The 13,618-nt window shown below is 28.3% G+C and overlaps 1 long non-coding RNA gene across 2 annotated transcripts in view; it reads left to right on the top strand.

Moving 5' to 3' along the window:
• The window catches only part of LOC108690025, a 23,457-nt gene extending 10,655 nt beyond the window's left edge, over positions 1-12,802 (top strand). Inside the window, exons 2-5 of one of the 2 annotated variants that reach the window (XR_001931860.1) lie at positions 10,931-11,035; positions 12,034-12,099; positions 12,310-12,511; positions 12,578-12,802. This is a non-coding gene — a long non-coding RNA (uncharacterized LOC108690025). Of the gene's footprint in view, positions 1-10,930; positions 11,036-12,033; positions 12,100-12,309 lie in introns of both variants that reach the window. The other variant, XR_001931859.1, reaches the window with a different exon arrangement.
• Positions 12,803-13,618: the final 816 nt, after the last annotated feature.

Below are 13,618 nucleotides of genomic sequence, written 5' to 3'. Positions count from 1 at the left end.
TATATGTATATATATATATATAATGAATTAATTAAGAGTTTAAATAAGTATGTTGTTGTTTATAGAAATTAGTGAAAAATTGTACAGAAATCGTATTTGAGAATAAAAATTTTCAAAATATGAACACATAATATTATGATTATAATATTATGTGTTCATATTTTATTTTACGAAAAAACTAGTTTTGATATGAATGTTATATAATATATGTACAGACAAAAAGGTATTTATATACTCTTTCTTAAGATTTAAATAATGAATAATTACAAAAATTTTAATCTTAAATTTTAATTTAAAAAAATGCTTTATCTCTAAAAGAATTAGAATAATATTTTTCAACTATACTGACTATTGACAAGCCTTAAACTACTATCAAATTCATATGTTACATACAAATTATGAAATCAACATGATGGTAATGCTATAGGTGGCTGAAAGTAAAGAACAGATTCGAGATATCGCAATGAGCCAAGGGTGGTTCGAGCAATAAAGAGCAAGAGCGCATATAAGCCGTGGCTGTTAGTTCACAGCCTGGTCACGACACGGTAGGTTGCGGCATGAGGCGATTTTCATGGAGGACAGAGCAACCCGGAGACTGGAGAGACTGCATTATGCATCCAAAAGTGGTTGGCTACACCCAGCTGCGATTGGATTCCTAATGTGATCCGTGCACAGTGGGCGTACTACCTCGTAGAATATTCGACGTCTGATATGCAGGAAAATGTCATTTCTGTAAGATTATTCACTCCATATATTTTCAGAAATCCGATATAATTGATTCCGATATAAGAATTCTGATTCTTTTTCAGAGAATTTTAATAATTACAATATGTTTCGAAAAGAATATCAATGATGTAAATTATAAAACATTGGAAATATAGAAAGTAAATTTCACATTTCTGTTATGTAGAAATTAATAACAATTTTATTAAACTTCATGTAGTTTAACTTTTAATACTTTTCGAACTTCAACGAACATATTTTATTATCATCTTCAAAATTGATAATCAGGATTGATATTTACGTGTATATAATAATTTATAAATTATTTCTTTTTGTACTGTGTTATCCAATTTATAATAATTTACATATTTTACATTGCTTTATTTACATGAAAAAGATACGTGTAACAGTAAAAATATAAATGTAATCTTGAAATATACGATACAATTTTGCTGATAACATTGAATTAAATTTGTATATATACTATATAGTTGCGTAAATAAGAAAGAAAATAAGAAATCAGAAAAAAAGAATCTAAAACAAGAGAAAAGTACAAGGAAAGGAAAGGAAAAAGGAAGATTCTCTCTGTACACTCGTGTGTAATTATTTGAAGATATATATATATTGGGAGTACATATTAGTTCGATCCGTTTTTTTGTGTTCAAAAATGCATTTATTTATAAAACAAAATGAATGAACAGATCAATTAAAGTATTGTCCATCGCTGCCTACTACTTTTTCCCATCTCTCAGGCAATTTTCGAATTCCATCTCGAAAAAATAACTCGTCTTTGGAGGCAATCCAATTTTGGAGACAAATTTTCAATTTCTGCGAAAGAAGTGAATCGGTGACTTGCTGCATCTTTCGGAACAATCAGTAATCAGAAGAAGCAATGTCCGGAGAATAGGCGGATGCAGCAAAACATCCCATTTGAGCGTTTCCAAATATTTTTTTACGACTTTAGCGACATGAGGCCAAGTGTTGTCATGAAGAAGAATAACTTTTTCATGTCTTTGCTCATATTTCCGTTTTTCTCGCAATGCAACTCAAACGAATCAATTATAGCCAATACTGACGTCCGTAATGGAATCGCCAGGTTTCAGCAGTTCATAGTAAACAAGACCCTTTTGGGGTCCTACCAGATACAGAGCACGATCTTCAAACCATGAATGTTCATGGTGTTGATGTTGAGATCGATGGCAACGATTGACCGGGCTTAGCGTGGTATTTTTTCTTCTTGGGGTTGTCGTAGAATGTCCACTTCTCATCTCCAGTCATAATCCGATGCAAAAAACCTTTTCTCTGTTGTCTTTGAATCAGCTGCAAGTGAAAAATCGCCTTTCAACGTCTCTCGGTTTCAGTTCATAAGGTACCCAATTTCATTGTTTTTGAATCATTCCCATGGCTCTCAATCGTATACAAACGGCTTGTTGAATTACCCCCAATGATTCTGCAAGCTCCTCTTGCGTTTGACTCTGATCATCTTCTAGTAATGCCTCTAATTTTTTGTTTTCAAATTTTTTTGGCTGTCCAGAGCGAGGTTTGTCTTCAACATTGAAATCTTCATCCTCGGAACCATTCCTTACATGATTTATCAGTTGGAGCAGTGTCACCATAAACTTCGACAAGCATTCGAAGCATGGGCTTCAGTCGCACTTTTCTTCCAATTAAAGCAGAAAATCAAAACCTCCCGCAAATGCTGCTTGGTTAACACATAATTCGACATTTCAAATACAAATCAAGGTTTTTGTATGAAAGTCAAAGCGATATAAACTGAATATTATTAGCAGATGTTTAACCTCTCTGAAACCGCCAAAATTAGCTGTCACTATGAACCATTCACAACAGCTGGAGCCATTTTTAGGGAAACGGACCGAACTAATTTGTACTCCCAATACAACATCATGATGCTATAATAGATCTTGTCAACTCCATCTCCGATAGATTCCTCAACCTCAAAGTTCTATAATTCGATTTGAATCAACGACTCAAATCACATATTCTCGATTTTTATTATTTGTATATGTAGAAAACAAAAACCTGTTCATGTATTGTCATAATTTTGCTCTTTCTAACATTGGTTAATCTTTTTTATGCAGTCTTTTTACTGACTACATCGGCTTCAGATTCATATTTTATATCAGTACCATCCGTCGAGAAGTTAACGTAATTATTTCAAACTGCCGAGCTTCATTTATAAATTATTCGTCCATGTAGCGTGTAGCTATATGACTATATACCAAAAATATTTAATGCTTTCGCTACTAGCATTATACATATATGACGTGCTCGAATGGTAAATATAATTCCATGATAGATATAATTTTGCATTCTACGTCTTTAAAGCAAAATTAAAATTTTAAAAAAGATTAAATTTATGTTGCTAAATATTGGATAACTTAAAAAAATTAATTGTGATATTTAATTAGCATTGCATAAGATATTAATTACATATATTCAATGGCTATTGTTTTGAAATGTAGATAGCTTAGAGTACTATATAATACAATATATGGCGAGAGTTCTCAAAATACATATAAAGGTGTCATTATATGCAAGCGTCGAGCATCGAGCATCTGCGCAGAAGATTATTGCGCAGAAGTTTGAATCTCCTGCGCAATAAGTCTTCTGACTAGCTTCTTGATGCAAAATGGTAAATTGTAAAAGGTTAGGTATCCCATATACTATCCTAATATGTAGTGCTGAAAATTTAGATATATTTATTTACATTATATATAGTGTAAACTATATATAGTAAACTATATATATATGTAAATAAATATATCTAAATTTTCAGCACTACATATTAGGATAGTATATGGGATACCTAACCTTTTACAATTTACCATTTTGCATCAAGAAGCTAGTCAGAAGACTTATTGCGCAGGAGATTCAAACTTCTGCGCAATAAACTACAAGATTCCATTATTAGTGGAACACAATTTTAGTAAAATTATTAACCCTTAGTATACACGTTAGTTTTTATTATCCTTAATACACATCCAGTCATTCGTGTCTTAGCTTAAATTTCATCACAAGTATATAAATTATTAAACAATTTTTACATATATTTTGACATCTTTAGAAAATATTTGTGCAGTTATATATTCATAACAAATTGTAGATAAATTGTTGAAACTAAAGATTAACGAAATCAGAAAAATGCATTGTTTCATAATATAAAATATGAAATAAAAATAAAAATGTTTAAAGCAAAAGTATAGTTCAGTATCTTAAAATTGACATTCCAAGAAAAAAAATAGTTCAAATGTCGGCTGTCCAAAAAAAAAAGTTGTTATTGAGTAATCTGAAAATGATATTTTTTTAATATACATGAATGGCTATAAATTGAAGATACATTGCATTTACATTTTAAAAAAATGAATTTTATTATTGCTATTGTGTTAAAAACTTATAATTTATTAGGAAAATGTTCTTTATAACATTACAACATAATATATAATATATAATATATTATTAACAATATTTTATTAAAACAAAGATACCAAAAATCGCGTTTATTAAGGGCTAATATGTTGTTTTATAAGGTTAAATTCTTTTTTTAATAATTCGCGAAATATTCTCGCAGTACAACCGAGAATTAGTTGAAATTTTAAAGAAAAAAAAAAACATTTTTTTAGTTACAGAAAATGTACACTCTGTATACACTTTGGGTCATTTGTAACCCAGAGGTGAACTTTGGAGTTATGCCAGTTAAAGGATACGCACAAATCGAAGCTAGTAACGCACAAAATTTGTTCTCTAGATGCCAAACTTATTTTAGCAACAGAAAAAAACCGGTATTTGAACAGGTGCTCTTAGTATTTCAAAAAAAAAAAAAGAAATGGACAAAACACGAATGACCCAGATGTATATATTAAGAGTTAAACATCATATCACATATTACTGCGCAAGCTCTGACGCTTGATGCTTGATGTTGCAAAAGTACCTTAAGGCAAACTACCATTTTGAAAGATAAAAATATCCAAGTGTCGAGATCAAAACTGTACATAATTTTTGTAGGAAGATATGCAATGGAATTGCAAATAAAATAAAATCACAAAGCGATTTATTTGTTTATAGTTTGAGGGACGCAATGCTCGCTCGTTCACAATCGCAACACAAATAACTTGAAATAGAATCAGTGATTTGTCTCCAGCTATGGCTTGGCACTTCTCACCTGTTATCGATTTCATTTCGTTGGTCAACCGAGGCTATTCTTTTTGCATTTGTTTTATTTTTATGTTTCCCTTGCAACAGTTGCAGCTGCGCATCGTTGACGAGTTAAAAAGATCAACGCAAAAGTGATCGTAAATACATAAATAAAAGAGGGAGTGAGAATAGAATAATAAGTTGTATCATATGCATATCGATTGATTGTGAGCGCCACTCTAAAACGATAAATTGTTATATAATAAAATCAAAATATCAATTTATTTGTAGTATTGATCATAAGATGATATTAGTTATTTGTATAAGAAAAATAAAACATATAATTAATGATATAGTAACAACATTTATTTAATAAAAGTTTATAAACTAATATCAAAAGGAGTTGTTTAAGAAAATTATTTTTTCAAAAATTTGCGTAATACACGCACGCACGCACGCACGCAAAGAGAGGGAAAAAGAGAGAGAGAGAGAGAGAGAGAGAGAGAGAGAGAGAGAGAGAGAGAATGTATAATTTCATTATAAATACACTAGATATATGTATGTAAATATCAGTAAAATACACAAGCAGAATGAAATCTTTATATTAAATGTAAATCAGTTATATATAATTACATATTCGTAATTATAATAGCTATGAGAATTTGCATTTATTTAACAATAAGAGACTATAGGAATGTAATCATTCGAGTTACCTCGGACCAAAGCAATTTGCAACGATTTGGTTCCAATGTCATTGACGGTCAATGCGGTCGTTACGCCGACTAAAGGAATTGAATTAATTGACGCCCAGCGGCGCTTTGCTCTGACCAAAAGCAGGTTATGACGTCACAAGCGGAATATTGTTCGTATTATGCAGTTCTCTCCAGTTCTCTCTAGGACTGTAGAGTTAAATAGTTGACTAATCTGTATACATGACAGTAAAGCTATTTGGACATATATCTTACTAATAAAAATATTGTAAAAAATATAGAAAATAATAGTAAACCAAAAACACAATGTCTTGAGATAATTAAAAAAAAAATTATAAATTGTATTAAAATTTTAATTCTATCATTTTCTAGTGTATGAAATATCGTTTCTACTTATAAAAATCGCTCGTTAACTTTTATTAATTTTATTAATAAGACATGTTTTGTGATGTAATTAATCGTTCCAGTTTATAAATTTTTATCACGCAGAAAAAAGCAAAATATGCGACGATACATCATCGTAAACAGAATTTATCGAAACTCGAACTCGTGAGTTTGAATTTTAATCGAGCTTTGTTAATTTATTTACGCGATTACCATAGCAACGATTTTAAATTATGAATACGCGCGGCTCATGTATAAATTTATATAAAACGATTGAAGATGTTATGATTGCGCGCACACATAAAAATTACATGAAAAATTAAATAAATGACTCGGATTAATCTTTTCTGTCATGACAGGATGGATATTCATCACGAGATAAAACAAAAAAAATTCGGACACAGAGAAAGTGTATCGAAATTGAGTATACTGATACACGCAAAAGAAGAATGGATGAATAACAACGCGGTGGACGACGAAGTGAGAAAAGCTTCTACAATTGAAAGTCTCTTTACACTTTTCAATATTGCTGATCACAAATCTTTCTTCTTCATTGTCGAAGAAAAGTGTCGAATCCAACGTAAAACAATGAAATCCGAAGGATAATACACTGGTTTTATAAATACCTTCCTATCCTTCTATCAGAGTTACATAGAATGAATTTATAAGTATAATAAATAATTATTGACAAAAAATGTGTACGTCTACATAATCTACACACTGAAAAAAAATATAGTCAATTTTAATAAATATTTTTGAATACTGCTAACTAAATATTTATTAAATATAAAGATATATTTATTTGATACAAGAAATGTTAATTTGACTTAACAATCAACAATTTTTTTACTGAATAAATATTTATTTACTGAATAAATATTTATTTACTGTAAATAAATGTTTAATTGAGTAGTTAGTATTAAACTGAATATTAAAATTGATTATATTTTTTTCTCAGTGCAGTAATATCAAAATTTAAATAATTTAAATGACATCTCAATCCAATAATTTATAATAACATCATCGTTAGCAATATAGCAGTTCAAGACAATTTTAAATTATTTTAGTAGTATATAGTTCATAGTTCAGGACAAACATCAATTTAATAAAATAAAGATTCTTATTCAATTTGATGTTTGTAATCATTCGTTTCGTGCTCTTTAAATTATAGCTGATATTATTTTAACAGCGAGTTATATATTCTCTCACATCATTATAAGTGCTCTTAAACACATAGCTTAAGTCGACAGAGATTGATTTATTCATGTCTTTAATGTTCTCGTGAACATGTATCTGTATGCTAAAGAGATTGCACCTAAAATTTGCAGTGGTGCACTAAGATCATTTAATTTTAAGTTTGTATAAAAGCACTGCGAAATTATTATCTGATTTTTAATCTTACAATGTTTGCAAGAACTTCAAAACTTTATAATTATAACCGCGTATTAGTATTCATAAGCATAACAACATATTTTCTAACTTGTTGCAATTATTATTTGCAGAGTTTATCATTCTGAATTATTTTTTATCATTTCATAATTTTTTTTATCATTTTATAATAGAAACAATAACTTCTTGAAAACAATATTTATAGTTATATAACGCTTATAACAATAATTGTGACAGTAATTATTATAATTATTGTTATGTATAACACTTTGCGATAATATAATGTAAAAATATCAATCTATTGATGTAAAAATCTATCTTATTAGTTATTAGTTATTAGTTGTTATAGATGAAAATATAAAATGTTGCTTAGTAACACAAAAGCAATTGTACACATGCATAATGTAAACAGCATAATTATTTATGATTCTTAATGTAATGTGCGATTATATATAGAATATTGTTTTAAAACACGTATCGTATTAAAAATAAATACATTTAAATAATATTTAAATAAAAGATTAAGATAAAGTTTATTATCTATTTCATTTCACAGAATTTTAAAATATATTTTTTTATCATTTTAAAGATTTATATTACTTATGTGTTGAACTTTTTGAAGTTAGAAATAAACTGCTATTTTTAATTATTTTTAACTTTTTTAACTGTTTTTGACTGTCTTTAACTAAATGTTTTTATCTTATCTTTAAAAGAATGGAAATAAATAAAACAAAAGTTAAAACTTATTGTGTTTATGGATAAGAAAAAAGTACAAATCTTATTGAAACGACAGAGATACTTAACAGATTTTATATTGACATTAGTTTGTGATCAAAGATATGCGATTCAGTTCGTATTATATTGTCATAGTTTATTTTAGTCAAATGTTGCTACAGCTTATATAGACTATGGATTAAAAACTGTTAACTATGACCATAATTGTAATAATTGATGATAATAATAATAATAATAATAATAATAATAATAATAATAATAATAATAATAAAATTTAAAACATGTATGTGACCTGTATAATATTCTGGGAAAAGAACGAATTTGTTTCATTAACATAATACATATCGTCAGAATTCAGTGAATTAATTCGATTTATAGAAATGATATTTCTCTTTCTGATGTTATATTGCCGCTTAACTAAATGTTCTTAGCTAATACTAGCTAGCTCTAATTCAATTAGAGCTGGCATTAGATGATGCCGAGGAGGGATGATACAAGAATTAGCTATTCTGATAGTAATAGATCGTATTAAGGGGAGTGAGTTACTTTGACATTTCCTTAAATCACTCGATGATATTCAATCGTCTGATTTATTACTGAATGTAATATGGTAAGGGATCATAGCATTTATTGTTAGTAGAATATATCATTTTATTGAAAATTTTATTGTAAGCTAGCACTTATATGCTCATGTAACATTATCTATTTTTTTCTTTGTCAGAAAAAATTTTGCAGATTTAAATAAAATCAATAAACTTTAGAAGATAAGTTGAAAATTAATTTTTTTTATTTATATATTCAAGAATGGGGTCTTTTATAAATGTAATAAAATATATTTTTAATGTATATCATTTCTTTTTAATTGTTAAGATTATTTTGAAACTTCGAAGTATTTGAATTAATACATATATTATATTTCTGTTTTAATGCAAAAGCAAGATGTTTCTTATAAGTTTTATTTGTTCATCTAGAACAAGTGTTGAAATTTAATTATATTCTTTTTCTATTTACTTCTTTTATTCTCAATTTTATACGTAAAAGCTCATATTCTATCTAAGAGTAATCTTCGACTCTTGAACAGGATCATCCGCCTTCCAAATAAAACCTTGCGAAGCTTACACGAAGGGTAAGGAAGGATACTTGCTGTAAGTCGGAAGCAAAGCGCTCGGAAAAATCTGATCCCTATACGCGGATACGCGAAGAGTAAAATCAAAGTCGGTGCAATAAGAAATCAAAGCCGACAGACTACGGGGAGGGTCAAGGACTCTTTCGTTGCTTTGACGTTGAACGAACGTCTGGCATATTTCGCTTCGATGTGCACCATCATGCTCTTCCGGTATCTTGCGAAAAAGTACCACAACGAGTGAAACTCCTGAAATATTCACGATAAAGAAAAAGTGCTTCTGAAGTCGCGAGCTTCATAGCAGCTTCCTGTGGTTTCACTATGCTCGAAGAATGAAAAGATTCATTTGGCGTTGATCTATCTTAGCTGCAGGAAGAAGAAAAAATACTTTTCAGATCAGATTTTCTTATCTTTAATCCAAAGTTTATCTCATTTTTCTGTCCATTATATATATATTATTTTATGTCATTATTTTTATGTCACGACATGAGAGCATTGTTCCGTAATAAAATGGAAAAAAGTGAAATCTTTGGACTAATCAATTTAAAATAGAAATATACATAAACAGAAATATATATAAATATTGTTTAAAAAAACCGAAAAAGTAAATAAAGTCAATAATTCGCATTTGGCAACAGTTTGTTTGATGATTTAATCAATTTGCAAATTTTTTTTGCTTTATTCCATGAAACCGACATGATTTAATAGAGTTACGAGCATGTTCTCCTAAAAGGCTTGGGAAAAATTTATGAATTCTTGAGCGCAATCTCGCTGCCGGTACAACGATTCGTTGCAGACCTTGCAGCCATCCCTACCCTCTTATACTTCCCTTAACATTATTGAAGAAACGATCTACGGTAAATTTCCTGAGAGCACATCACGAGTAAAACGGTTCGTCGCAGAATAAAAAGCACGTGTCTCGACTCGTTACCGCGATATCTGCGATTTTATCGACTAGCTTTTCTCGCACATACGGGAGATCATAATTTGTTACGTTCGAAGTGCTGTCTAATTCCTATGTATGCTTCAATTTATTTAAAATTATATTCTATAATTTATTAAAACATTAAAACCTTCTGTTTCTCCTATCTGATTATCTAATTGTAAATCGCGCCACTAAATACTGGGATAAAGTTGTCGATGTGCATAATTCAGCAGTTCTATATAGAATAATAATGTTAATGAAAATGAATTTCTTCATATTGGTATTCATATTGTAAATAAATTTGTGTTATGAAATCATGTACATTCGCTACTCAATAGAATATTTTTATATACATTTAATGAATTTAACATTTCGACTCTATTCAGTAGAGTTGTCGAATCATGCATATCGATGATATGTCCTATTACTTACAATTGATGGCTCAATTTACAATGTGTCGCATTACAGTCTTTTATGTGTGTGTGTGTGTGTGTGTGTGTGTGTGTGTGTGTGTGTATAAATTTAGCATGTAGAGCTTAAACGTTTTATTGTATATAAGAATAAAATTAAACATAAAATTAATTAAATGCATAAAATGTTCAATACGAATTGAACACAAGAAAAATTCACTCGAAACATAGATAGTATAATTACTTGTCAATTATATGAGATTAGTGATTTTATTTTATATGAAAAATTACATTAATTGTAATTCGTACTTGATTTGTATTACTTCATTTTGCTATATAATGTTCTATTCTTATTCTCTTTTCATATAAAACGACAAAGGGATCCAAGTTATATATTGCGTCTCCAGTTATCTGTCTGAACATTTGTTGTTCTGTAGCACAAGCAAACAGTTAAGCAAATGCCGAGACAACTTGTCCAGTTAAGGTAAGTAGTTCGTTACAAAAGTTCTTAGGATATTACGGTAAACGATGTTTTCACCTCGAATTTTGCATCTATACACTGATATATGATACTTTCATATGTGTCGTATAAAAAAAAAGTTTAATAAATTTTGTAATGAGAGATTAATATATCGGATTTTATATTTAATATAAAAATTAAACATGATTGTGTGTATGAAATATAAAAATACAATACATAAATATTATTTATTGCTATTCTATAATTGCAAATAAATATTGTAAATAAATATTGTAAAAAGATTCTACAATAATAGTTAAATACATACGAAAAGAAGAATCATTGAAAAGTATAAATAGTATTATATACAAGTATAAATAGTATAAATAGTATTTCGTATTTTGAAATGTATAATGGAAGCAATGAATAAAATTCAAAGAAAGCTCATAGAAAAAGAAAGACGATTCAATTCTAATCGAAACAAAAAAGAATTAGTTTGTTAATTATCTTTCCATTTCAGCTATCTCAATTATTTCAAGTCACCTTTGATTGCATTTCAATTATTAAAACTTGAAATTTTTGTTATTAAAACCTAGTGAGAATTTTAAAGAAAATATACCTACATTTATTCATTTAATAAACTATAAACTGTAAATTATAATTAAGTAAATTATAATTATAAATACGATAAACATTGTATTAATAGTCGTGAATCATCATATATACAACCTCAGTGTGTTTGGTTAAGTGTACATATTGTTATTTTTTAAAATAATAGAATTATAAAAGAATTTGTCGAATAAAAGTTATTCTGTTTAAGAAGACCTATTAATATAATGATTTAAATGAGAATTTTATCTTTTTAAATGTTTCAATAAAAGTTTTATTTTTCTTTATATATATAATGGAATATATATCTATTTTATTACAGTTTTTTGTAAGGGATGTTATGACAAATTCAATAATACAATAAGATATCTTTTCCAGTAATTGTGAAATATTGTCAATTGTGTTGCTTTTAGGTACGCGTATAAGTGGAAAACAAAACAAAACATGAAAATATATAAAATAAGTAGATATACGTATAAGTAAGTATACAAAAATGTGTTTACAATAAAAAAATTTATTAATGTTTATTGTTATTTATTAATGTTATTTATTAATAATGTTATTTATTAATATTTATTTAAAATACTAAATTGAATTATTAGCTAAATTTAGCTAATAATTCAAATCTATCTGTTCGGATGATGTTTTCCAAGATTAATACTAATAATAAAAAATAATAAAAAATAAAGACAACACTGATAACATGACTACGATAACCAACGACAATTAAGGCAACAATAGAGATGGCAACAATGACGATAACGAAGATGAATATGACGATGATAATGATAATGACAACAGCAATGACAACGACAACGCCACCAATAACAACAACAACAATGATGTTGGCGATGTTGAGCGGACAGCGACAATGACATCGACGAGAGATAGGTTGGACTTGTTTTTATTCCATCCTTCGCTAGCTTTATTTCCTGGACGTTTCCTTCTGTCATCCAGTCACGTTCCCGGAGACACTTGTCTCGACAAAATGTACGGCCGTGACGGCGGAATGACGAGGCGAACCTGGCAACGTGTAACGAGATCGATCCACTTACTCCACTCGTGTTCTATTTAAACGGGAAATAAAAGAATCTCTGGACGAAACACGAGACCATACAAGCAAGGACATGTGAATCTTTGTAATAAAAAATATGAAATAATAGAGATTGTGTTTCGGTTATAGAAACGATATTAACGAACGCGTGAATCTATTTTTTTTTGAAAGATTTTTCGTAATCATCTTTGTAATATGCTTTGATTTTGAAATTTATGAAATATTGTTCAGATTGACAAGCAAATATACATATACACACATAAATCTTATATTTTATTTGACTGTTTTATGCACTTTTAAAATAAAAATTAGACAGAATATTGTCTTTATATTGTACTCACTCATTGTAGTACGTCTTTCAGAAATCAAAATGGAGCTTACCTGAAACATAAAAATAAGACAATCGATTACAAATAATTACTTTTGAAAAACTTTCTTATAAACTATTTTTAAAAATACTATAAATAAATATATATTATAATTATGTAAACTTACACATACAAAAGTTCTATTAAAACAATAATTTAGATTATCTTTATCTTGACTAATAATTTATTACCAAAAGCTCCGGCTTTATATTTATTACTCATTATGTTTTTATAATTAATATTATCATTAGATTTTACAATTTACTGCTAATTTTCTAGTCTAATAATTATAATAAACGTCTCCATTTTCTTTCCTTAAAAATCATGCACTACGAATACTTTGTTTCTTTATGACAAACGTTCATGATTATTAACAACTGTATATCGCAAAGCATAATTTATCGATTATTTATACTCTTTATTTTATATTGCATTTAAAAGTGAAATTTTTATCTTCCGCTAAGAGAGTAAAAGATATGACAATATGTTCATATTAGTTTTTGCTCCCTCGAAAAATAAAATAGGTACAATAAAAAACAAATTTCGATTGTACATTGTTAGGAGTTCTACTACATG

The sequence above is a fragment of the Atta colombica genome, unplaced genomic scaffold (genome assembly GCF_001594045.1).
Source record: "Atta colombica isolate Treedump-2 unplaced genomic scaffold, Acol1.0 scaffold291, whole genome shotgun sequence".
NCBI lineage: Eukaryota > Metazoa > Arthropoda > Insecta > Hymenoptera > Formicidae > Atta > Atta colombica.
Note: the sequence above shows the minus strand (reverse complement) of the source record. Positions and strands in the feature narration are given on the sequence as shown.